At 28.3% G+C, this 24,888-nt stretch overlaps 1 protein-coding gene across 2 annotated transcripts in view; it reads left to right on the top strand.

The window, feature by feature from the left end:
* LOC129910739 (uncharacterized protein DDB_G0271670) overlaps positions 1 to 24,888 on the top strand; it is a 299,705-nt gene that overhangs the window by 239,009 nt on the left and 35,808 nt on the right. The gene's annotated exons all lie outside the window — the stretch shown is intronic.

The raw sequence follows: 24,888 nt of genomic DNA, 5'->3' as shown, positions 1-24,888 counted from the left end.
GTACATATACAAATTTAAAAACAAAATTTTCGGAAAATAAAATTTTTAATTTAAAAAAAAAATAAATCAGTTTTTCTTTTTTTTAAATAATTTTTTTTTTGTGAAAGCGGATCTATGAACATTAGGGTGGGTCAAAAAAATCGAAATTATTTTTTTTGATTTGGTACTCTGAAAAATCGATTGCTAGACCCCTCTAGAATATACACACCAAATATGAGCTCTTTATCTTAATGGGAAGGTCCTCCGCTTTTCAATTTTCCATTTTTACATCAAAAGTTAACAACACCTTTTTTGTGGAGCAATCAATTTCCAATAAGAATATGTCTTGCGCGTTTGATTATTATAATTTTTCAATTTGTTACAAAATTAAGAACAAAAAACGAATTTTTAAAGATTTTCTCGATTTTTGGACCTCAAATATCTATTCAACGGTTAGATAAACGAAAAAAGTGTATAAGGCTTTTTTTGTAGAGCGTTCAATTTCCTACAAGAATATGAAAAGAAATTTGCTAAAAAGTCAATTAATAAAAAAATTATTTTTTTTTAGTAGGAGCTTGATGTAAAAATGGAAAATTGAAAAGCGGAGGACGTTCCCATTAAGATAAAGAGCTCATATTTGGTGTGTATATTCTAGAGGGGTCTAGCAATCGATTTTTCGGAGTACCAAATCAAAAAAAAAGAATTTCGATTTTTTTGACCCACCCTAATGAACATTTTTGAAACTTTGTTTAAATGTGTCGTTTTATTATTAGATTACTTTTGAATGGCATTTTATGTAAAAAAAAACTATTTTTTTCCAACGATTTAAAATTTTATTTTCAAGCCAGAGAAAATGTTTAAGACCAAGAAAAAATAATAAAAATTATTTTTATTTTAAGTGGAACGATTGATTATAATTAAATTTTAAAGTTCAAGTGGAGTTGAGGTCACTTGAACTTTAAAATTGGAAAATGTTTCACTTCAGTTTTTGAAAACTGTTATAAAATTGACAAAAAAAAAATAAATAAGTACAAATTTTGGCAAGATAAACTTTCGAAAACAAAAAAAATTGGAAATCGTCGAAGCGGTTTAAAAAAATAAAAAACAATTTTTTTTTTTAATTTTTTTTACTGTTTTGTATAATTTTTTATAAATTATTTTTTGAAAAAAAAAAAGAATTTTAAATACTCTTGATACTTAAAACCAAAATTTAAAAAAAATCAACGTTCCGTTTTCAAAAATTTGTTTTTTCAAAAAAAAATTAAGGTTTTTGTATTCTTTTTTATTTATTTTAATGTAATTTAAATATTATTTTATAAATAAAAAAATATTTTAAAATAAATGATAACGGTTCTATGACAAAAAAAAACGTTGACCAAAAAAATTCTCTATCTAAAAACTAACATTTGAATTTAATCCGTTCTTGAAATGCATAACTTGATTTATCACAAATTAAAAATAAAGTTATCAAATAATTTGCAACTTGCAAGTATCAACTTCCTTACTTTAATTTAAAGAGGCTCAAATTAGAGTTTTTACTTTTTAACACAAACCTTTTTAAAATTTATATTTTGAACTTTTCAAATCTTGATTCTTGATTCTTCACTTTTTCATTTTATATGAGATGACTTTAATCAATTTCAAAAAAAGCTAAGCGGATTATTAAGACAAATCCAAAAGAGCACTCTCTTTATTGTGAATAGCTCTTGATTCAAGTCTGAAGTTAAAAAATCAAATTTTATGAAAAAAAAAAAACTAAATTTTATCGAGAATAAATTGCAAATTTTAAGATTTCAAGTTAAAACATCTCGAATTTAGAGTTTCAGTATGAAAAGATCTTAATTTACAAGAAAAATAAATGTTTTTTAATTAAATGAACCAAATTGTATAAAAAACTCTTTCGAAATCACGTCATTTATTATTAGATTTTTGTTCAGTATGTTACTAAAACTTTGGACATCAAACACACCATATTTGAAATTTAACCTTTCAACAATGGCTTGTCAAATCTGAGTTAAAATCACAATCACAAACAAAAAAAAACTGATGATTGACAAATGACTAAAAATGTATTCGTCAAAAATATTGTATTGGCACATTAAAAAAACTATGAAAGAGACTAAAGAATATTTTTCAAATATCTGGTTTAATAAGAAACGTAAAATTTTGTAAATTATCTTAATCTAATGAACTAAAATGTCTAGACTGTATATCAACGCAAGATCCAATTAACTTCAGAAATTTCGCAAGTTAAGACAAAATAATCTCAAATAAGAAACTATTTTTAATCAGATTTTTCTGTTATTATTTTATATCTCTATTTAAATTTTGTACCTTCTAGAATGTAAACTATTATTATTTATCAGTTTTTTTGTTTTTATTTACATATAAATTGTTTTTCATTTTAATTTATTTTTGTAATAATAATAAAAATAATAATATAATTATTCAGGCCACATCTAGACGGTGTTTTCCATTCACATTTTAATTAACTTGGTGCGATAAGAAAAAAAAAAAAGAAATATACAACTATACACAATATATTATAATAATTCTTAAGAATAATTAGCGATAAATAACAAAAAAACACATACATTCAAAGAGTATATTATAAATGTGGTGGTGGTGCTTGATGATAATATAATATAGCATGGCTGTGCTTAACAATTATGACATTGATGCATGTGGGTAAAGTTATAATTTCAACAAAGTCATAGGCTAGACAGAAAAACAAAACTTATAAAAAAAATAAAAATAAAATGAGCGATAAATGAAATTCGAAATATTTTGTACGTAATAAAAAAAAAGAAAAAAAAAAATAAGAAAACGTAATTAAGTTTGTGTCTGATACTACTACTAGATGGTAGTAAGCATAGCTATTAAAAAATTTCATACAAATTAACCCTTTCTATATCGAGACATTTTTTTTTTCAAATTTTTTTTTGAATTTGTGATAAGAAATAGCTTACTAAGTTATTTCTATATACAAAGACCAATTTATTGTAAATGTTGATAACAAAAACGTTTCAAATTGTGAATAAATTGTATAGGTACTCAACTCTACTGTATTTAATGTACAGACAGCTTAATGACTAGCCAGAAATTTATTAATCAGATGAGACTTTGAACTTTGTTGAAATGGTTTTGTTTTTTTTTTTATATGTATATTAATTCTATTTTTTTTTTCTGGTGTACAAAGTCAGTAGCAGTTTAAGGTTAACAATATTTTTTTTTATAATGTTATATGTTGTTAATGAGACTGTTGATGTTGACGAAATCTATTTCAAAAATTTACATTCATATTCCGAAACGAGTTGTACGAACATCCCTGTACTGCAAAGTACTGTGTTAGACCTTCTTTCATCCTTAAATGATGATTGTTCTGCTGGCCCAGATGGTGTGCCACCAATAGTATTAAAAAACTGTAGAAACTCCCTAGTTCAGCCTCTAACATTTTTATTTAAACTTTCCATCAAGTCAGGAAAATTTCCCTCCATCTGGAAAAAGTCATTCCTCACTCCTGTTTTCAAGAAGGGTGATAAGACAGATATAAAGAATTATAGGCCTATCTCGAAACTATCCTGCATTCCAAAGGTTTTTGAGCAAGTTGTTTGTGATAGTCTAGCATTTTATAGTAAAAATCTGATAAGTGAAAAGCAGCATGGCTTTGTAAGAAAAAGATCTACTACAACTAATCTTCTTAGCTTCTTAAATAAATGTTCAAATGCATTAGAAAAAGGTAATGAAGTTGACTGCGTTTACACTGACTTTTCAAAGGCATTTGATCAACTTAGTCATAAAATAATAATCTTCAAATTAAAAGCTTTTGGTTTTCCACGTATTTTTATTGCCTGGGTAGAATCTTATCTTAACCAAAGATCCTATCAGGTCAAATTTAGAAACTGTCTTTCAGATCTTTTTATAGCCAACTCTGGCGTCCCTCAGGGAAGTCACCTAGGCCCATTTTTATTCATTTTAGCTATAAACGACGTAATCTCGTGCATAACTTCAAGTGATATTCTCATATTTGCTGATGATATGAAGATTTTTAAAGAAATTAAGTCTGACAATGACCGTATCCTTCTACAAAGCGATATTAACAGTTTTAATGTTTGGTGTGGTAAAAATGGCCTTTCACTTAACCCAGCTAAATGCCAAACAATTACATTCTCGAGAAAACGAGTCATTAATATTTTTGATTACTACATCTTGCAACATAAGCTATGTAGAGTATTTAGCTTCAAAGACTTGGGTGTCCAATTTAGTTCAAATTTAGGATTTACTGAACACATCAATTTTATAGTAAATAAAGCGAGCTCAATGCTTGGTTTTATTAAACGTTGGGCAAAGGAATTTGATGATCCATTTGTTACTCTATCTTTGTACAACTGCTACGTTCGACCCCATCTTGAGTACGCTTCTCAAGTATGGAGTCCTTTTTATGAAGTTCATAAAAACCGAATCGAATCTATTCAACACAATTTTGTACGCTTCGCTCTAAAAGGTCTTCCTTGGACCGACCCTTTCAACTTGCCACCTTATGAACATCGCATTCAACTTCTTCAGATACAAACTTTAGCACAGAGACGTGTAAATAATGATTTAATCTTTCTTCATCAGCTTATTAATTCCCAAATTGACGCCCCTGATCTATTAGCTTGTATTGGTATAAATTATCCGGGTGGATCTCACCTCCTACGAAGATTTGAACCTTTGCATATCGACTTTCATAGAACAAACTATGGTATTAATGAGCCTCTTAGTCGCATGAGTAAACTTTTTAACTTGAACCATTCATCCTTAGACTTTAATTTGACGAAAATGGGTTTAAAAACATTGTTTCGAACCAGTGCTCCACAATCGTGACTGTTAATCAATGTTTTAAATAAATGTTGGATTTTTTGTACTTATAATTTTATAACTTGTAAATTTGTTTGTAATTATTTTGTTTTTATATTGTGCATGTGGGAGGTTGTATTTTTTGTCTACTAACCACTAACATGCACTTATGATGAGCCTCTGATTGTAGTTAAAAGCTTGTTCTAAGCTTACTACATCAAAGAATCTGAAGTGAAAATATAGGATATATGATCTAGCTATGCAATTGTTGAAGTCACATGTTTTAATAATAAATGTGTCAAAAAATAATCGGAAAACAAAACAAAAAACCAAATTAGATAAACATTAGAAAAAGTAATTAGTAATGAAATGTATATTTTTTTGCTTGGTTTTAGGTTTTGTTTAGATACAAATTGGAGCGAAATTTTGGCCTTCAATAAAAATGAATGTTTACCTATATTTTTTTAAGGAAACTGTTTTTTTTTTTTAATTAAAAATAAAATTGTTTGCTGGGTAAAATTTGGCATGAATGTATCAGTTACCATGAAAACTAAGAATCAAAAGAGTTCAAAATTTCCATAAGTTGGAAATGTAACTCTGAGAATGGTTTTCAGTATCTTATTTTATTTTTTACTTGATTGCAGAGTAGCAAAAATGAGAGTTATGTCCTTAACCGGTTTCTTTGTATGCGATTGCGTATGTTCCCTTATAACTTCGAAATTTTTTATCATAATTTTATAAATCTAGCATCGTTAGAAGTCTCATACTTCTCCGTTGGTTCTAGAGTACAAAGCGTTCCGTTATGCTAAGCCCTCAAGATAAAAATCAAAAATATGTTATAAAAATGTGTGAAATTTATAATTTTTACCTCTAGAGGGTGTCATATTAGCACGATTTTCACAGCCTATGTCTAAAAAAAAAAAGTAAAACTCTTCTAAAAATTAATTTTTTATTTAATTTTGATAATTCTTTTAGAAGTTATGAAGGAAAAAATAAACTCACTTATATATAAACAATTTTTTGGTGTTATTTCGGATTCATTAAGAACAATTCATCTTTGTACGACATTGTTCATTTTAATAAAAAAAAAAACAAAAGGATTCGATTTCATTTTATTATTTATTTCTAATATCCTGAATAATTATTTCGGAAACGCTCAATAATTCAAAAATTGCTGTCTGTAAAAATTCATCACTTTGTTAAGATATTTCCGTAATTCTGCTGAAAGGCCAATTAAGTCTAATTGTGTTCAAGGTATCACAAACTAAGTCACTGCTTTAAAGTTAATTATAATTAAACAGTAACAAGAAATATATGTCATTCCGGGAACGCCAGATGTAGAATTTTATTAAATTCAAACTTTTTCTTAATGCCATTTAATTGATCATGACTTTTATAAATGATGTCGATTTCTCGACATAATTAAGAATATTTTTTTCATATTTTAAGTCAGAATTATGATATTGACTATAAAGTCATGTTCTTGGCAAACTTATTACAAGAAAAAGTGGGTTTAAAGCAACAAAATATTTTTTTCAAAAACAGGCCACGAAGTAGGAAAATTTTCTTGTATTTGAAATTGAATTTAGGGACATTTCCAGAATACCACAGCCAAATTTGGAACATGGTTTGACTTTTTCGAAAAAATTTCATGATTTCCAGGAACGCTTTGCTATTTCCGGGAACGCAATTAAATTTTCGGTTGAAGAAATTCAATAACTTTTCCAACTAAAATGTTAAGAATACATAAATATGAGTCCGCTCCTATTACCTACTTTTGTTCATAAAAACGTTCCCGAAATGACATTTTTTACTTTTTTATATGCGTATTAAATCACCATTGATTCATTAAAATGAACATTGATATAAAAAAAAAAAACTCAAATATACCTTAAAAAATTAATTATGTGTATCTTTTACTAAAATCTATTCAAAAAATTCTCCGTTCCAGATATTACCAAAAATTATGCAAATTTAGTGTTTTTCTCTTATACCATTTCCAAAAACCGCAAAATAAATACAAAATTTCACAAGCCCATTAAAGCCCTCATTTACATTTTTAATTCATATCTTTATAAAATTTCCCTCTGTCATTATAATAATAATCTTTTGTTTCTTTTTTTTTGTTTTATTATTTTTTCTATTAATTTTATGTGCAAACAATTTATTCAGTTTTTTTTGTTTAAGAAGGTATTATAACTAACCTATACTAATATAGATGAAATCGAAATGTTTGTCTGTGGTGCGTGTTTATGCGACCCAATTCTATCTCTGCCAAAGAATAACATTAAAAAAAAATAATGTAATAGAACTACGTCATCATCACATTCATTATTATCATAAAGAGAAGGAAGAAGAAAATGTATAGAAAGAAAATGAAAGAAGATAAAAAAAAAATAACATTTACTCAGCAATAACGCAGTTTATTCACCATACCTTACCAAAACACTTATACATCCAACCCAACGTTAGTTATGCTTTTTCTAAACATATTGCGTATATTTCTATATAAGTTTATTTATATATATTAAAAAAGGTTGCTTTTTATCGATTTATGTAAATGTATATGTGTATAGTGTGTGTAGTATGGTATTTCGTATTCGTATCGCAAAAAATATATCTTTAACCATCCACCGGCTTTTGTGTAATAAGAAGAAGTAAAAGACCGTTGAAGAATATATGCGAAGATATGGTTGCCACCTTACCGCAAACCCAAAATTAGTTGAAATTAACATGGGTAAGGTGATTTTCTCTCAAACTTCTTCTTGTAACTCAGACTACATCATGAGAATCAATTTTAGGTTTTTAGGGATCCTTTATAGTAAATCAAACTCCTTTTTGTAGTTGTGGAAAAATGGGCTTAGGATTTCTTACAACAGTTGATATGAGCTGGAAAAGGCTCGAAAAAGGTTGTATGGATTCTATTCCTATTAAAATTGTATGATTTTTGATCATTGACTCTAATTGAGTGATTTTGACCAGTGCTAAGTCATAATTGAAAATTTCACTTTTCCAACTATTTTTCGTAAAATAAAAACTGTCTTCCGAAAATTATTTTATCGTTCACTGTATTTCGTTCTATTTGACAAAAAAATTCAACAGATTCCGCTGAAAACTTTTCGGAAAACCTGCTGGGAATTCACCTATTCTGACATTTTTACTTTTCAAATTTTGTAAAAATTCTTTTCGAGAAATGAGTTGGAAAATTATATAATCCATTAATTTTTGGCCTATATTGAAAAAATCGAAAGAAAATATTAAACACTTTTCAAGAAATGTGTTGGACAGTGGTTTTTTCTGTCACTTAATTCTGACTGATATTTCAATGTGCAAACTAAATTGAAGTTTCTCAAGAAATCACTAGGAAAATTATATCATTCACTGAATTAATACTTATATGGAAAAAATTTCCAAGAATCTACTGAAAATTTATCAAAAAATTGCTGGAAAGTCACATGTTTCAATAACAAAATTCTGACTGATATTTATACTTCGAATTCTGTCGAAATATTCTTGAGAAACAAGTTGAAAACTTTGAATCTGTTGAAAAATCACCGAAAAATGTATGAGACTGTCAGCTGTTTCATCACTCAATTTTTACCAATATTTAGAGTTTAAATTTTGTCAAAAAGTGAACGCAAAACTAAGTTGATAAACTCTGATTTGTAAAAAGCAATAAAAATATGTTGAAACTCCTCTTTCTTTCCCTTAATTACAATTTTATTCTTGGTTCACAAAAGGTGAATTTGATTTGCAAAACGTAAAAAATCTGTATAAACAATTTTATATAATTTTTTAAACTTTCAATTCAGGTAGAAAATTTGATTTGCCACAAAAAGTTACTTGAGTAACATTTAAAAATTCGGCTTATTTTTCGAGATATATCAAAAAATTGAAATTTTAATATTAAAACCTGTTTCGATTTTAAAGAAAATAGTCTATGCGGCAACCACATAACTAACTCCACATCGCATTTCTGTACCTTCTGCCATCTTGCTTGCGACTTGATATTCGCCTTACGACGAATTCAAATTAAAAAAAAAAAAAAAAAAAAAACAACATACAAAATCACTTCCGTTCAATGAACCCATGCGTAAGCGTATAATTATTTTTTCTTCTGCTCTTTTTTTTTTTTTTTTTTGTTGTTCTTGCGTTTTATGTATGTTTTTATTTCCTTGTACACACGAACGACATCATAGCAAGTTGCGGACCAGGCCACAAATTATGCGAATATGGGGAGAATAGTTCATAGCGCGCAAATAATAGATCTAAGCATAAATCTCCATACCTCTCTACTCACAAATACAAAATTCTTATACATATATAGGATTGTAGATATTATGTAGGGTGGTTATGGTGTAAACAAAGGATAGGAACAACTCGATGAAGAGGATGATGATGATAAGGAAGAACGAGGTGCTAGCAAACAAAAACAAAAAAAAACAACAAAAAATATAAGCAAAATAGCTCTTAAAGAAATGCGCAACCACTTTGTATGAGCAGCACACGGAACGAGTAACACAATACCTCTACATACCAAATATATGTACATACTCGTATATGGTATATAAGAAGCCGCAAAAAAGTTCAAGAGGCATAGAACCTGCAGGCAGGCATAACACAGTAGCCAGAGCAGCAGTCATCACCACACACCACCTCACTATACCAGAACTCGACCCGTGCCATCGCCATATGCCTTGCTTGGCAAACCTACAAACAACCATCAAGCTTGACCCGGACTCCAACTTAGCAGCAGCAGCACACTCCACCATGTTTTTTTTTTGTCTTTGCTTATGATTCCCTTAACGTTTTTAGCCTATTACACACTCTTTGACGGCTCTATGCTGAATTGTTTGTTGAATAGCATAAAAATTGTAGTTAAGGTGATGTTCAAATTTCATTGCGCTCAAGTCGGACATGAGCTTAAGAAAAAAAAAAAATAATAATAAAATAAAATATCTATGAGTGACGCGTGAATGGAATTTTTGTAACTTGTCATTTGGGTGTATGTTGGGTGTCAGTACATAACTTTTTTATGCCTTCGTGATCTGAATTCAGAAAAATTAAAATAAAATTTTAAAAAATATATAAAAATGTTCGGGTTACAATTTTAATGAATCAACCTTTTGGCTGAAATATTGTATGGAAATTTTTCTAAAATGTCAGATTTTTAATGAAAATGAAAGTATAATTCACAAAAATAATATCGTGGAAACTTGCAACTTTAAATTCTTATCTGATTTTAGTTAAACTCCTTGGAAATGTAAATTAATATAATGAGGATAAACATAGGCTATTTATTTTTAAAAATGTTGTTCCTTATTCAAAAACTAACTCGACTTTATGATAAATATTTATTTGTTAACCTTTACCTGCAGAGGGCGCCATATTCAATATAATATATACGACCTATAACTAGCGTACAATTAAGAAGCTTTCAACGATACTTCATTTGTCAAATTGTGATAAGTAATTTAAAAGTTATGATGGAACATATGAACCTACCGATCAATGTCATAATCTCCCTTTGCCGTAGTCGGTATTAAAGAAGCAGTAGAAAAATAAAATTGAAGTTTTGCTATTCTGAATATCTGCTACACGACTAACCCGATTTTAAAGAAAATCTGTATACAAAAGTGTTAAAAAAACCGTAATAGGTACTTTTTAAAATTTTAGAAAATTTTCAAAAAACACATTTTTGGATTTTTTAAAAATATATTTCTTATTTTGAAAAATCAATTTTTTGAAATGAAAAATTTCGAGATTTCGTTTTTAGGTGTAACTTAATTATTTATTCAAAAGCCTACTAACTTTTTTTTTTATGGTTACCAAATTTTGTAGATACTCAAAAAACTTATTAAAAAAAATACTGCTCCAACGATTTTCAATTTTGTTTCTAAAAATTCTTTTTCATACGAAATAAGATGCTATACTTCGTTTTAAAAATGCTTATTTACAAAACTTTTGCATTGTCAAAAATTTGGAAATTACATGATGTCCTTACCGTAGCAGCTAATTTTTAAAACATTCCAAAAATGGTGACATTTTTAGCATGACACGTTGAAAGTTTTCAATTTTTAAGACGAGACAAATTAATAGTTATAAACTAAGATACAAAAGCCATATATCCTTACACAACAATTAGTATAAAATATAAGCCACTACTCCCTCCCCCTTCCCCCTTTTATTTTTAAATAATGAATATGTTAATCTGTCATAAAAACATTTTTAACCTAAAAAACAAAATTTCCAATTCAAATTCAAACCAAAGTAATTTTCTATTTTTCAAATAAATAAAAAAGCAATCATCTCGCTGTTTAACAAAAATGCAGTTTTTTTTTTTGTTTGAAATAAAATTGCATCTCGTCATAAAATCTCAAATGCAAACTTTAGAAACAAACAAAAAAAAAAAAAACAAGTAAGGAACAAATAAAAGTACAAAAAAAAAAAATAAATAACACACCAAACACAATGAAATTCTGTATAGGGGTAACAAAAAGACCCACAACGCTGGCTAAGTAAATTCCAACTTTACACTACAGGAAGAAAAAGAAAACAAACAGAGTAAAAAAAAAAATAAAACAGGACAACCAAATAAAAGTCAAGGATTAACATTTACAATTCATTTCAGTTCAGAAAAATAGGACTTTCCTATCCGTTTTAATTTATTTCCTCTATCAAAAAATAATACAAAAAAAAAAAAAAATAAACATAATGGAAGCTTTATTGTATGTGTGTGTGGTGTAGCCTGCAATCTTTTCTTCAATTTCACCCTTCTCTTGTCAAATTTACTTGTTTCCTATAAATGAACAGGCTCTAATTACCATCTGCATTGAATCGTGGGGATTCTTCGTTCGTCGTTGTTTTTGTTGTTGTAGGTACATCATACAAAAGTCTCATGCGCTTCCAGAACAGGAGGAACATTGAATGGTGTGGTTACCATAAGCACACACATAAAAAAAAAAAAAAAACAACAACAACTACAACACAATGAATATAAAAATTGAGCTTAAAGCAGGTCAATGAGTCATTGACCGAAAGATAGGTGGTACTTCTGGTGGCGGTAGCGACTATGGCGACGACGACGACGATAACGATGATTATGATGACGATGACGACTAGTATACGTATATTCTTTTCCTTCGTCTTCCTTCGCTCTTCTATAACCAAAACTTCAACAATAGTTTTACCATTCCGTGTATACTTGTGCAGGTACATAAGAACATATCGCAGCGACAAGGATTTCATCTATATATCTAGCTTAATGCATATAATGTATATGTGCATGAATATGTATGTAAGATAGAAAAATAATAACTAAGAAGGATGATGCCATAGAGGACGACACGAAAAACACTAACTGCTATGGATGTTTTTTTTTTTTTTTTCTTAGTTTTTTTTTTTTTTTGTACAACTATTTGTCCTGCGCGAAGCAGAAAATTCGCTCAGAGATAATTTATCTTGTAGACAAAAAAAAAATCTAGGGATGAATCAGTGTTTTCAACTTAAACTATATCTTGTCACTATTTGGATTTTTATAAAAAAAAATCTGTTTTCTTAGTTAAGTGAACTACTATTTTTACTAATTTATACAGTTAAAAACTTTCAAACAAGTAAATATATTTATAAAAAACAATTTGAATCCTATAATCATCCAGAAAAGCTCATACATATAAGCCTTGTATTACACATTACAGAAGCAAACGAAGTTATATTATTCTTACTCTTATTGCAATTTAGTGAAACAAATTTTAAATTATGCAAAGCTTATAGAAGCAAAAGCTTCCTTATCTTAAAAGTCATGTAATTTTTTTTAAATAAGTTAATTTATAGTTTAAAGACAACTCCTTTTATTGATAAAAAACCATCCATCATAATCATCCAGAAACGCTCATATAACCCTTCTTTAATGCGATTGATAGTAAGTGAAGTTGCATAAAGCTGTTACTGCGCAATAATGGACTTAGTTTAAAAAATCTTGAAAATTGGTTTGGTTTTCCTTATAGAAAGCTTATAGGAGTAAAAATTCTAATTTTGCATTGATTTTAGTTTATATATATTTTTATTCTTTTCGAATAAAATTTCTCTCAAATAGAGCTTTTAGCTCTGCTGCTTGTCTAGAATAGGTACTTAATTCCTTGCAATGAAAATCATGTTCTTTATTCTTCAACTGTCTCCAAACTTAAGATTTACAATCTTCTAGTATCATCGTTATAGAAGAAAAATACTTCTATAGTACTTCTATAACGTGGATCTTATAGAAGGTGAATCACATACGAAACATATTAAAGAAGCTTTAAAGAAGAAAGAAGAGAAAGTTACTCCTATAAGATTTCTGTTACCATTTTATAGGAATTCAATTAGAAAAAGCACTCTGATCTTTCGGAATCAAAAGTGTTATAGGAGTGTTATTGGTACTAATATCAATTTTATTCAATTTTATTCAATTTTGATATTTTTTAAATAAGCTGGTAACCATGGTAACAAAAATGTTCCTGTTGTTTTCTCTGTTACACGCTCTATTGCAACATATATTTTTTTCTGTTATTTTTTTTTTAGTGTATATTCTTACTGTTTTGCTTCTCAATCATAACTATAAATCTGGACAGGAAAAGGAATACCTACTACTGCTAGCAAAAAAAAAGCTATGTCGCTCAATGTGAATATATATCTGTCTATGTGTATGTATGTGTGTGGGTTGTAAGTTTTGTTCTTTGTTTTAATATAGGCAGGCTCTGTGCTTTGCCTTTACAATAAGCAATATATACCTAGCTTTGTAAGCAAGTTAGTGTCTATATTTTTTCCAAGAGGCAAATCAAGGAGAATGTTAAAAAAAAGAAGAAGTAAGAGAACACAAAAAAAAAACAAAAACACTGTCTACGTTGGCAGTTTTCTTGTAATTACCACACATTCCGGTGCCTTTAGTTTCTGTGTTTTTTTTTTTATTTTTTTTTTTTCATTTCATTAATATTGTAGAAAAGAACCTCTTTGAAGAATGAATATTATGCCGAAATCTTAGATTCGACAAAAACAACACAAAAAGAAAAAACTAAAACAAAGAGCAAAAAAAAAAGTTAATATGTACTTCCATTTTTTTGGGGTCAATGGCTTTAAGGGTTGATACTTGATATCTTCTCTTATTCCTTTTTCCTTGCTGTCGTTTATTTTTTTTTTTTTTTGTTTGCTATTTTGCTAGTTTCTCTCTTACTCTCTCTCTCTCTCTCTGAATGAGTTGAATGAGAAACATTTTATTTTATTTTTTTTTTTTTTCGATTTTATTGGAGTGGCAGTGAAGTGGTCCAGCTGTATGTATTTTAGAAAAAATAAATTAAATAAAGCAAGCAAATAGAGTTTGGTTACAAGGATGTATTTACTGTACGTTTATTTCCTAAATTCAAAGCGTTTACTTGATTCATTTTATTTGTAATTTATTTTTTTAGTTGAACGAAAATCCATAGATTATATTATGTATACTTACTATCGTAAAATCCATTCATATTGTAAGGAAATTCATTGAAATCAAGTTCACACTGTAATTTTAACCTTCAAAAGAGAGCTTAATAAAATACAAATTTTACCTTTAAAAATAATATTTAAGAAAATATGAATTAAATATTGAGTTTTCCCACACTAAAAAAATACTCATTTCAGTATAGTAAAAGTGTTTCACACAGATGAATCTTGCTGTAGTTTTATTCTTGTGGAATTAAAATAAGTATCCTTTTCATTATTTATAATATTTTTCATTCAAAAATCGATGTCAATAGTTTTTCTTTGTGATAATGTTAAAAAATGAAAAAAAAAGTACGTATACACCCTGGTGTCCCGATTGTAGTTAATTTTAATTTGTTCTAATCTTCACACATAATATCGAGTTTTATGGTGGACTTTTATTAAAATATCAAAGTAAAATATAAATAAATAAATAAATATGATCATAATAATCATTACCCATAGCTACGAGTAGTAAACTGAACATTTTTGGCTGATAAGTAAAAATGTAAAAAAATATATGATATTAGAAACCACTGAATTCCGAATTCTTCTATCGAAAAAATTTGTATTTAAATAAAATAAATTCTCAGTTATCGATAATTGGCTTCAAGTTATCGATTTTTTTCGATTACTCTTTCAGTTTTTAAAATTGTGACTTTTAAAATTTAATATTCTCTTCATTCAGAAAGAAAATTCAAAATTAGCCTGATATCGAAACAGATCGTCAGAAATATATCGATTTGTTTGTAGGCATAAATAATCGCATCATAATCGATAGTTTTAGCGATTATTTAACCCCTCCATAAACTAGTCTAGAATAGACACTTTGTAAGCAATTAGTGACATTTAATAGTCATATAAAGATTTAGATTCGTTTGTTTCACACAAAGAAAACAATGCTGTTAACAACCCGAAGATTTTCCAGTAAAGCTATAATTCTTAGAACAAAACTATGGATATCGAAAAATAAAAAGGTAAATCCTTTAAATTTTATCTTAGTCCCGAGTAAAAAATTTCACAGATTCATATTTCTTATATTGAAAATACTTTTTCTGAACGAATTTTGTTCATTTCCATTTAAAAATTAGAATTTAAAAAAAAGTACGTATACACCCCGGAGTACTTCTTGAACGCGATTTGTAAATGTTCATTTAATTTTTAAGATAACTGTCAATCATTAAAAAAAAGTACGTATACACCCCATTGTCCATGATAACTAGAACATAAAACATAGATCCTTCATATTTACTTCTATGTTGCTTGCCTTTTTTAAACAAATTAAGAGGTCATGGTTCTCATTGAATTCATTCATCAATTTTTTTCCAAAAAAAATTAATATCTTCTTAAAATATTTTCCCGCCAAAAAAAAAACAAGCACAAAAATATACAACATCTCATTTATAATTTATGTGTGTGCGTGAAATGACAACATTATCATGAATTCACCCACCCACAATAATAGTGGCGCTGCTGTTTTTCAAATAATATTCTCACAAGCAAAAAAAAAAAAAAAACAACGAGCGTCTATGGATTAAGTGACGATAAACAGCATCCTCCGCAAATTAACTATTTCATCTTCTTCAGACTCTGATACTTTTCTATTCACACATTTTACGATCTCTTGAATATTTTGGAATGTTTTCTTTTTTTCGCTCAAAAAAAAAAAAAAAAAAAAAAAAAAAAAAAAAAAAAAAAAAAAACAAATGACGATGATGTATCATGACTAGTACTTGCGCGCCTCCGCCATTGCGTGCCTAAAATTACGCAACACCCTGTTTAGCCTATTTTCTATTCGTGTGACCGTTTGTTCTGTCTTTCCCTCCACTCTCCACCGACTCCTCCGCTGCCGTTTAACATACACAGTGTGTGTAACTATGTACCATTAGTTTTGATTTTATTTGTGTCCCAAGTCCCAAAGAGTAGGTAATAATTTTATGATCATGACATTTATCTAGTCCCTCTTACTCTAGCCTCTAGTCGTTAATCTTGTTTTTTTTTGTAACACTTTGCTGGGTGTTACTACTTGTGTAGCACTGATTTTTGTTTTTTTATTTATAAAATTAAATGATTTATTTCAAATAAATTTGCGTGTGTGCTTTTTGAATTAAGTGCAATCAAATCATAAAAAGTTTAATGCGATAAAGCAAACAACAACAAAAAAAATGTCAATGTTGCACGTACACACGATATGATGTCAGGTTACCCTATTAGTCTATTTTTTTTTTTTTTTTATTTTAAATAAATTTTAGTTTGAAAGTAAATAAATCAAAATTTTCAATCATAACACAATTAACTATCTGTCTATCATAATAATTTTATTCATAATTTAGTTCAAATTTTGATTTTAATTTTATTTTGATTAACAACTTATAGTCAATGTCGTTGTCGATGTCAGAAATGCTTAAGATTGTTCACACTTTGAACATAAATTTGACATGTGGGATTATGATGTGATAGAAGTTGCTTGTTGTAAGCTAAAATATTCACAAAAAAGTGTGTCTCATGTGAATAAAAATAAAGTAGGCGACGATGTATTAAGAAAAAAAAAGACAAATATTTGACCACGAGTTCTATGTGCGATTCTTACCAAGAATTTGTGTTTTCTTTAGAGAGGGTTTGAATTGATTTCAACCTAAAAACTTTGTAGACTTTGTGTACTTAGCTGGATTAAACTACAACCCAGCTACTTTGTTAAGCTTATTTTTAGGTTTGTTAAATTTTTTTTATGTAAATGTTTTGTAAAAGTATTTTGTGCTGAATTTGGAATTTTTTGTTTTCTTATTAATTTCTGATGAAATATTTAATAAAGATTTCTATAACTTGGAGATAAGATTATATTTTATTTTTGCTCACACATTTATGTATACTTTAAAGATTTCGTAGTTACTAAGCCTGATAGCTTTAAAGCAAATATTGCAAAAGAAAAGAAATTTGGATTTAAAAGAGAATATTTTTTTCGTATGTAATTAATTATGTAATAATGTTAAAAAAAAAAAAACTGCCTTCAAACGAACTCTACCAAAAAATGAAATGCATTATTCAGTTAAATTAAAGCCTATGATAAATATTTTCAATGTTTTTTTTGTTGTAAAGCAAATTAAGAATAGTTAACCTTGTAGTAAAATTGGTCACTGTGGTGTATACGTACTTTTTTTTAAATAAATTAATAGTAATTGTCAAATTAGACTGAAAAGATAATGTACAAAATTCTAAATTTTGTTCAATAACAAACCCAAAAGATATTTTACTTTTTTAATAATTGTGGAGTACCAATTCTAGAAATTGAGCTCAAAAAAGAAAAAATTATGTGAAGACAGAATTTGGCTCAATTTAATTCAGACTTCAGAAACAATCTTCAAATTGAGATCAATTGTGATAAGAATATATGTTTTATATATCTTCGATTCACATAAAACGTAAAAGGGGTAATATTGTAAAAATTATTGAGTTGTTTTAAAAAATTCTAAAATTTGTTCAAGTCTTTCATTTTGCTTATACGTTTTGTCACCTACACAGAGAAAAATAGACCACATAAAATAGAACAAAAACAATAAGATTTCTCTATGGTTTTCATCCAAGAAGGAAACCTTATTAAAACAATCGGGTTTTCCTTATTGTTTTAAAATCTGCAAAAAAAATAAAAAAAAAACGATGACCAGGCTGGGAATCGAACTGGAGACTTCAAATCATTAGTCGCCAACCTTACCACCTGAACCAACCTGCCATGAATATATTGATCGCGATTTTTGTTCTAGTGCTAAGTTGCAAAAAAAATCAACTTTTCAGTCAAATTTTAATAAGATTTTCTCTATAAAAATAATAAGAAATCTCCTTAAAAAAACCTTATTAATCGTTGATTTTAATAAGATTTCCTTATGAAATGTATGGACGGTAAAACAATATGGCAATCTGTTAGTTTTTAGCGGGTCATATTTTTCTCTGTGTACAAACGATTATTTTGGAAATTTTCAATCATCTTCTTTTATAGTTTTAAACTACCTTCTATCGTTCTAGAACTCATTTTAATATTAATATTAAATACTACAGTTTATGTCTCTCTGCTTTTGGTGTTCTACAAGGTAACTATTTAGGTCCTCTTCTTTTTACAAAAATGGAAATCCAATATCTTACTGCTTTTCTGCAATTTTCCAAAACTTTTTTCATCAGAACACGTGAGTGAACTTTTGAACAGATATTTCCAAAATGTATGTATTTGATATAAAAAATCTATACAGTCTACTACTTTTTTTACAATCCTTACAATTTTCATTTTCATACAAAAAGAAAAACCCCACAAAATTATCAAATAATTCATCAAAAAGAATGAACCAATTTTTCCATCAAATTTACATATTTTACACATGCCTCAAGCAAGAGTGCTGCCAGTGTTCATCAACTATATTAAAAATACATAAAAAGTTAGAATTATAAAAAAAAAAACAGAACGAGATAAAAAAAAAGGAACCCAATTTAACGTGACCTACATTTTTAGGCAACAAACGTAGACATGACGTCAAGGAAAAAAAATCAAATCCAAAACGAAACACATCAAAGGCCTACACAAAAGATATATTTTTTTTCTCTGGAAAAATATAGAGAGTCCTTAAAAAAAAAAGTACAAAGGAAGTACATTATATATATCAAAATATTTAAAATAATGCAACAATAACAACAAAACCGGCGACAATGAAGACAACAACAAAAAAAAATGTACAAACACATAATACATTATGAAAAAAAAAAATGGAGACAAATTTCTTGGAAGATTAGACTTGAGGCAGCCAAAAGTTTTTTTGCCTCGAATTAACTAAACAAAATTCATAATAAGAAAAAAAAAGGGACCTCGACTATGTGACTCGCCATCATCATCGTCGTCGTCGTCTCGACGAAAATCACTCGCTCAGAATTGTAGGTTGTTTGGAGCAGGAGCAGACGGACTGGTTTTTTGGCTGGCTCGCCTGCAGCAACAGCAAAATATTGAACGCGCCATCGCATCTTCGTCTTCTATATTTTTTTTTCTTTTTGATTGGAATAAAAAATAATAAATAAAATATCTATCTACACGATGATGATGATGCTGCTGCTGTTTTTGTATATTTCCTGTGGGATGTATCTTGACATAGTGAAGCGTAGGAACGTTGTCGTCGTCTTTTGTTATTGTTGTTGTTCTAGAAACATAAGCGCACAGAGGGACAACAAGGGCAGCCAACACAAAAAAAAATTAAAACAAAAAAATAGCCAACGCAAAACTAGAACTTCTTCATATAAATTGATGAATATGCATTTTTCTCATTTCTATATATTTTTGTGTGCTACAAAAAAAAAAAAAAAATAAAGAATAAGAAACATGAACGAAAAAAAATATCTATGCCATGACCTAGGAAAGATATTTTTTTTGGCAGACAAATGCATTTAAAATATCTTTATATCTCTCCGAGTGATGTCTGGGGATTATAGTTTTTTTTTTGTACTTTATTGTTGTTGTTTTTTTTTTTTTGGTTGTGCTATATGAATACCAACACAATACCTGTGGAAATTGTCGACTAGAATTTTAACGAGGAGTATATCATTTTGTTATATTCCACAGGCAAATCATGAACTAAAAAAAATTTAGATCGAAAAGGAATTTGTTTTTTTTTTTTGTTGTTTTTGAACATTTTAGTTCTTACTCAATTCTTTGCTTTCCTGTTATTGGTTATTTAAAAATTTGTTTAAAGAGATTAACTGCCTATATTCGTAGCAAAGCAGTCTTCTTTAATTGCCAGTAGAAATTGTATCAAAATTTGTCCCATGTTCCACATAGCTCTTTTGTTCAAAATTTCAGTACCATGGCATGCCCGAATTTCCTTATAGTTTATTTTTTTTTCTATTTATTCTCAGCATTGTAATATTTTTCATAAAAATTATCAAAAATCGTCTTATATTTACGGTGACCATATTTCTGAAAACCGAACCCGGGACGGATAAAAAATGGTTTTTTAATAATGTCTGTTAATAACTTCTAAAAAAATATTTTTTTAATCAAAATCGGGAGAGCTGTTTTTAACATTTTTATTTAAAAAATGGTTTTGAAATTGTACCTTAAGACAACTTTTAACATGTCCTTAAAAGTTTTGAAACTTATGTTGTTCTTTATTCGAAAACATTTTTCCTGGTGTGACAACCTGACAAACAGAAGCTGGAACTAAATAATTGACGAACATTTAAAAAAAAACTAAAGCCTAGTCTAGAGGCAAAACGAAAATTTTCATACAAAACCAGCACAACGAAATCGTGAACGAAAATTTTGCTTTTCGTTGCACAGTACGCAGCTTAGGCAACGAAATTCTTACCTGTGCTAGAATATATGGAGAGTTTTTAATCGTTTTTTTTTTTTACGTACTAGAAAAATTTTAATTTCCAACCACTGTTTTCTTGTTTTCCGTACAAAGTTTTTAAAATATTGAATACAAAAATCAGAGAATGTGCAAATACGGGACAATCACGGGACAAATTACAAAATACGGGACACTTATACGTCCCGGTTTTCTTAAATAAAAACCCGGGACAAGCTGTAGAAATACGGGACAGTCCCGGGTAAACCGGGACGGATGGTCACCGTACTTATATTCCATATAGCTTATAATATCTTAAAATGTCAGTACCGTGTGATGGAGGTTAAGTTAGGGTTATTTTTTTGTAAAATTGTAATGTGTCCCATTTTCTGCAATTGATAGCTCTCACTTCTTTATGTTTAAAAAAAATAAAAAACACAATTCTTCTTCATTTAAAAAACAAAATTATACCTTTTCAATTTGTACTTTGAAATTACTTTCTTTGTGCAAAAAAATTATTTCCTCAATCAAAGACTATCTTGAAGTTAACTGATATAAGATAATAACTAAATAAATCACCCACTTATAATATCAAATTAAAATTTACCAATCATTTTCAAAACAAATTAAATCTAACTTAAAGCGGTTTAATTCAGTTAAATCTGATTTTTAAATTCAAAAAAATAAAAGGAAATCAGTATCTGAACCATGCACAAAATTGCTGATTTATTATGAGTTCATATGCCTTCATTGCTAAAACATCAAATCCATAGATTATAATATCAAAAAAAAAATAAAAAAAAACCAAGACAAAAAATACTATATCAATTTTTATTGTATGTTTATATTTAATACTTCTCCAGACGTTATCAATTTTTTTTGTTTTTCTCAATGAAAGAAATACGAAAAAAATCAAAGTTCATTAAATTATTATTCACAATTCACATTTATAAATATTTCTACATTAAAAAAATAAATTATAAAGCCACTTATGTTAATTGGATATTTAGAGTAAACAAAATGTTCGATATTTTTTTTTTTTGTTTTTTTAATTTTTTTGAAAAACATAAATAAATCCCAGAGAAACATATCAATTTTATATATTTTTTGTTTTTAACTTTTTGTCTGTATCTTTTATAGTTTTCCTATTTTCCCTCCCTCACTTTATCTTTTTTACCACAGCCGGCATATGTTTGGTTAAAATACAAAAATTAAATTCCTTTGGTCATGTTAAAAATAAATATTCTATTTGTGGATACAAAACATATCAAGAAATACTTTTGGTTTTTGAGATAGATATTTTAAGTTTGACAGCAAAGAAGAAAAAAGATACTTTATCTCTTTTTTAGTGTAAAAATAAATTCACATTTTTACGTGAATAGGTATAATGGTACTACGCATATTATATGTAAGTAAGTATATTGTTTTGATTGCTAGTATTGTTTATTTTTGGGTCAAATATACTATTGTGAATTATTTTGTACACAAATTGGAATGTTCATACCATTCACATCAGTCATAAATTTTATTTTTAATCTAGTCAACAGGTTGTTAAAGTATTTTAGAAACTTTATTCTGTGAGCTCTTTGTATAATTTTAAGGCACATTTTAAAGATAAATTTTTTAAAACACAAAACAAAACAGCTATTGTGAACTACAGATAATAATTTTTGAATTTTGCACTTTAAAGTAATTTATTGTCGATTTTCGGATATAAAATAAAATTTCTTAATCAAATATATTTTGAATTATTAAAAAAAAAAACAATAATCTACTTGCTATTGTGAATTTTTAATTTTTTACTGTTTAAATTCTCGTTGCGAACAATTTAGTATAATTCTTACAAGGAAAACATCAAAAGCACAAAAATGGTACAATGAAATCCTTATTGTGAACCATATTTTATTAAAAGGAAACAATTTCCAAGTTCACGGTTTTGGATACATTTTTTCCAGTGTTACAGTCCATTACACTAATAACATAAATCTTCTATTGTGAACTTTTTATTAATTCAGATTTATTGTAAAATAATTACTAGTTCTGCAATTCACAATGAATATTTTTCAACTGTTCTTAATTATTAAAGTAGTGGTTTTTATATATTTTCTTAGAATTGAAAACCAGTCCTTAACACAAAAAAAAAATGTTCTATTGTGAACTTACCCAAATTAATGGTACAATTTTCGCTTGCTTAAAACTTAAATTTAGTAAATAAATTCAAATTTATTATTGTGACTTAGTCTTGGTTTCCAGCAACTACTTTGAAAACTAGAATTAATAATTAAAACTACAAGGTAAATGAAGCAAATAAACAAAAATTAAGCCAGGTGACGTTGATCTACTTTGAAAATAAGCTTTATTAAGAAAAAGCAAAAAAAAAACTATCATCAAGTCGCCGGTATTTTGACACAATAAAATCTCAAAGAAATGTCTGCAAAGGAAATACAAAACTGTAAATACTCCGTCAATATAATGAATGGTCCTCCAAAACCAAAAACTAAATAAAAGAAATTTAAACTTTGAGACTTTTAACCTACCCGCCGACAACATCTACGACGGTAACAATTATGTCAAAAGCAAAGTTTCCTTAAAAGGCGACTTTTTCGTCGCCGTTACCTGTAATTAAAAACAAAAACCTAAGAAAAGCTTTTCATTACAAAAAAAAATAATCTTTGACGTACAAAACTTCAAAAAGATCAGACATCAGACATCAAAGAATATCCTTGTTGCGACTTCTCTATGCTAAATACAATTTTTTTTTTTTATTTTTATTTTTTCTGTCCCAGTCATTAATTTACAAAAGCTTCAAAGCAACATTTGTAAAAAGAAAAAAAATTTGATATAATAAACTGTACCCTTTTGTTTTAACCTTTACAATTTGCCGCCAACGTAATAATTCTTTTACTAACTTTATAAGAGTAGAGTTCAAGAAACAAGAAAAAAATCCTTTGATAAACTTATATTTCTTTCATTTCCATTCACTTTGTGACAGTACCAAAAAGAACTTAACGAATACTAGATTTTTTTCCTCCTCGCGAACAATAAATTCACGCATCTTTTTATCTAAACTTACCTACACTTTGTGTGTGCGTCTATGATGTCATGCATTTTAAGTGCAATTCATGGCGCTGCTAAATTATGTCGGTAGACACTATTCTCTCTCAAAAAAATAACTAGGCTATATAACAGAATGAGAGACTTCACAAGACCTGAGCTTCTGCCATTTTTACATTATAAAAAAAAAATTGTCGAGAGATGGTTAGCATAATATATGTGAAATTATTATTATTATCTATGCATAGTCTTTGTGTGTCGTGATGTTGTCTGTCGTTGTCGTTGTCGGTCTTGTGTAAAGGAGCTTTTGTGTGTCACAATTTTGCCCTCGGTAATGATATCGCATTCAAAAACACAAACACGACGACAATATGGCAGACAATTTCTAACTTCTCTCTTTTTCTCTCTGTGTGTTTCTGTATTTTCTATCCCAGACACAACATGATATCATTACAAAGAAACCTTCTTTATGTCTCAAGCCCTCTCGACCAAAAAAAGTATCCAATTGCAACCCCTTTTTTTTGCATCTTTTCTAGCAAAATGCCGGTAGTTGAATTGAAGTTGCACTGAAACGAGACAACGACTACGACTACGACTGCTGCTGGTGACAGTGTTACCTGATGTACTTCATGTCTTCATAAGTGATTTCTTTTTTTTTTTGTGTTCATCTATTCAACTCTCATTCTATAAATACGAGAAAATTGCAATATAAGCAAAAAATGTAGATATACATTATTTAGGTTGAAGTTTTGTCCCCCCCCCCCCCCCCCTTAAGGGGACTCATTTTTTAGTTTCAATTTTGCGGTAAAAAGCAAATACCTACTTGCTAGTTGATATGAGTACATTCACATAAAAAAAAATACCCAGAAAAAAAACTGCAACGTTGAGTGAAAAAAATAGTCATGTTTTTTTTGTATTGCAACTTTGATGTTTGCCGACACTACTTCACCGCCAAACGCTGAATAAATAAAACTTGATGGTAAGCCAACCCAACCCAATCCATAGCCCGGCCAACTCATGTGTAAAACACTGCTGCCGCCGCCGCCGCTGCTGCTGCTGCTGACTTATATCGCTCCCTCTGTCTTTTTATACATATATTTATATATAGTATTAAAAGTGACAGAAGAGGAGGCAATATAGACACTTTCGAGTGACACCACACAGTCTGATGGTTTTTCACGTATCTTGCTTGGCAAATCAAAGAAAA

The sequence above is a fragment of the Episyrphus balteatus genome, chromosome 2 (assembly GCF_945859705.1).
Source record: "Episyrphus balteatus chromosome 2, idEpiBalt1.1, whole genome shotgun sequence".
NCBI classification, from domain to species: Eukaryota; Metazoa; Arthropoda; class Insecta; order Diptera; family Syrphidae; genus Episyrphus; species Episyrphus balteatus.
Note: the sequence above shows the minus strand (reverse complement) of the source record. Positions and strands in the feature narration are given on the sequence as shown.